The sequence below is a fragment of the Colobus angolensis genome, unplaced genomic scaffold, assembly GCF_000951035.1.
Source record: "Colobus angolensis palliatus isolate OR3802 unplaced genomic scaffold, Cang.pa_1.0 Scaffold56, whole genome shotgun sequence".
NCBI classification, from domain to species: Eukaryota; Metazoa; Chordata; class Mammalia; order Primates; family Cercopithecidae; genus Colobus; species Colobus angolensis.
In genome coordinates this window covers 8,137,148-8,140,925 of record NW_012119154.1, presented here as the reverse complement: position 1 = coordinate 8,140,925, position 3,778 = coordinate 8,137,148, and positions in this window count along the sequence as shown.

The following is a 3,778-nucleotide window of genomic DNA, read 5'->3' as shown; positions in this document are numbered from 1 at the left end:
TCTCATTTATTGCTGCATCCTCGGAGGTACAGTGCCTAACACAAAGTAAACTCTCGTGATATAATTATTGGAATGAATAAAGAATTAGAGTCCTGATTTTATCTCTTATGAGCTGAAGGGGCTATGGAATATTTTACTAATCGTATGAGTCTCGGTTTTCTTATCTGTAAAAGGAGCAAAGAATAATTTATAGCACAGTGAGGATCTCTTGGAGAACGCAATAATAAAAGTACTTTGCCAATGTTAAAGTGCTAAGCCAATATTTATTATTGACTATTGTCATGCTGTTATAATTTGTAATGAGCAAAAGACCAGGAGCATATGTTAAAACCAAAGTTAGTGCAGAGCGTAAAATGTGCTGCCCAGCTTCTGAAGTGACATTGCAGACCCTTATGAGAAAATCTGTGCTAGAAAGCACTGTGCTGCTAAATTGTCAATGAAAACCTTTAATAACCCTGTATTTACGTGCTATCCAGGCTTTCCCCAAACTTATCGTCTGGGACCATGACTAGTCCTAGTCTAAGAATTTGGTAATTGCTTTTGCCCAATCTGAGCACGATCTGTTCCGCTACTTTTGAGCTATGCAAGGGTGAAATAAATACAGAACAAGCTTGCAAGCTGCATTAAAGAAACTCAAGATGTGCTTTGCACACGAATAAAAGTTAAAAAATATGCCTGAACTTTCAAAGTCAAAACTTCTACGAGCAGCAGTATCACGAGTAAAACTTGAAAAACCTAGTGGAATCACCCTGTAGTGCTTTGAAATGCAATGTGTGATATTATATCCTCTAAATTGACTTCCTGAGATGAAGCTTGCCCCATCCCCATATCACAAAAGGTTGAAATTAGGATAGCTTTAAATAGTCTTCCCCAAAAAAGATCTGCTTCTCAGGTATGTGTGTGTGTGTATAAAAGCACACAAACACACAAAACTATATATATATGTTTCTTTATATATTTCTCTCTATATATACATTTCTATATATACATATACATTTTTCCCCTATCAAGGCCAATGTAACTAAAACTAACCACATTTTTTCTTTTTACTCAAAGCAAAATGAGCATCCCAGTTTTAGGAATTTGCAGAAAAAGCCTCACCCCACTCATCTACCTAAAAATGTCTTATATTTTTAGGTTATTTAGGTTATTTATATTTGTCAGCATATATTACATTATATTTTAAAATATAAAGTTTTAGTTTCAATTTTATTCCATTGTGACCATCTTTGAAATGCTTCATGGAATATGGAGTATTTTAAGTACATATAAAAATAATTTCAGCCACCGAATGTTAAGCAAGTCAAACTCAGGTAAAATCAGAATTAAAATGACCTACCCTCAGGAAGAGTCATGAAATTTATGACTGAGAATATGTAACAGAGCCTGGATCAGTTAAAATGCCCAGGGCAAAATCTCGGGAAGGTAAAATTTACCAATATATTTGAAGTTGTAACTAAAAAAGCTATAATTTAAACAATTACAATACATGGATAAAATTGACATAGTCATAATCCATTCTAATCATTTTTCTTGGATTATCCTTTATCAAAGATAATTTTAACAATATCAAGAACCATTAACAACTGGAACAACTGGTTTTATTTATCTTAAAATACATAGGTTTACCATCACCTCACACATTACATATTAATACCTTTAATTTATGTCTATATTTAAATTGTAAAGACAACAGTTCTGTTCTCAAATTCTGAATACACTGAGTACACGATTAAATTCTTATGAGAGTAACACTATAGTTATCTGTGACTAGATACTGGAGATAAATTAATCTCAGTGACTTTTACTAAATTGCATCACTATAGATGATGTTTCACATGTGAACACTTTGTCTCACAATAGACCAAATATCAGACAGTGAGTTATTTGAGTAGAAATCTGCCATCATGGGAACATTTAACATGACTGATATTTGCTGTTATTAGCTGTGTCTTTAGAAGCTAGCATTACATCACAGTTGTAATACACTTTTCTCATGTTTTGTTTTTCCATGTTGATTATAATTTATTGACTATTCACATCTGGCATTCCTCTTTGATTAGTGCCACATTGTTTTCTTATTACTTTTGTTTGCAATTATTCTTTCTTTAGAATTGTCTCATCCTTATTATGATTATAGAGGTGTTTGTTTGTTTTGTTTTTGAGAGTTATGGTCTATTTTAGTTCTCTTAATTTTTTAGGAACTGAAATTCTTCTAGAGTTTCTCATATTTTTTACACATTTTTATAACTTCTAAGATTTAGAAGTACTTCATGAAGTAACAACATGCTCAGTCAGCAGTTCATATGATGCTGTTTCACATTTTGATTTCTATTAATTTCAAAGCAGTTGACATGTTTTAAAAATTAAAGACATAACCCTTAAATGCATACAATTCTTATAGTCACTTCCCACCTGTCACCTGTTAGTATCAGCACATGATCACTGGAAGCTTGCATGTTTATTGAGGTGAATGGCCGCATGAAAACAATGCCCAGCTGAAACTAGGGACAAAACACTAGCAAGAGAAAAGAGACAGAGATAGAATGAATAACATCTACAAAGAAACAGCGTCTATATTTTATTGAATGTTTCCTATGTGTGAAGTGTAGGACTAGATGCATTATCTCCTTTAACCTCACAATATACCTGAAAGCTAGGTATTGTTTTTCACCTGTAGTACCGAAGGCTAAAAAAAAAAATCAAGTAATTTAACTTGCTCACGGTCACTCAACCCATAAATAGATGCTGGCCTGTCTGAGTCCCAAACTTTCTAACAATGCGTTTTATTTTATAAGTTGATACGCTTATAAAAAAAAAAAAAAGTAGTTTGAATGGTGTTCAGAGAAAGATGAACAAAAAACAAACAAACAAACAAAAGAAGTACTCAGCGTCCTTGGAAGACTATCTAAGGAAGAACCATTGAACAAAGCAATGAAAATTGTGCATCTTGGAAAGAAACCGTAATATGGGGCAAGAATATTTTAACTGGTGTTCCAGGGACTGACCAAGTTAGGCCTAAAACCTTTCTACTGTCTGCTCCCTGAAGCCTTACCAGATCCCTTCCAGTTTAATATGACTTCTGATTACCCTAGAAAAGTACCTACATTGGTGGACCTAAAAGAAATTAGTAAATTCAAAGTCAAAGAAGTTAAATTAGCTTCCTGATTTGTTGATAATTCATTTGAGAGTTTGATTAATAAAGTCACCTCTTCTGAGTTAGTTTTTAGTACCTTGAAAACATCGTATTTCCTAACTAGCAAAGCTGAGTTCCAGACTCAATGACTGCAGTGACCAAATGAGGAATTGCCTTTGAAATTGTCTTCACATTTAAAATATGTCTCTGGACAACATCTCCCTCACACTCTCTTTCTCTCTTTAAACACAACACTAAAGCCTAACTATGACTACAAGAAAGGGAAAACATCTAACCACAAGTACTTTTGTTTGAGACTTTGTGTCTCTCTTTTTTTTTTTTTCTTTGTTGAGATGGAGTCTCTCTCTGTCACCCAAACTGGACTGCAGTGGCGCGATCTCAGCTCACTGCAAGCTCCGCCTCCCGGGTTCACGCCATTCTCCTGCCTCAGCCTCCCGAGTAGCTGGGACTACAGGCGCTTGCCACCATGCCCGGCAGATTTTTGTATTTTTAGTAGAGACGGGGTTTCACCATGTTGGCCAGGCTGGTCTCGAACTCCTGACCTCAGGTGATCCACCCGCCTCAGCCGCTGAAAGTGCTGTGATTACAGGTGTGAGCCACCACGCCCGGCCTTCCTAATGT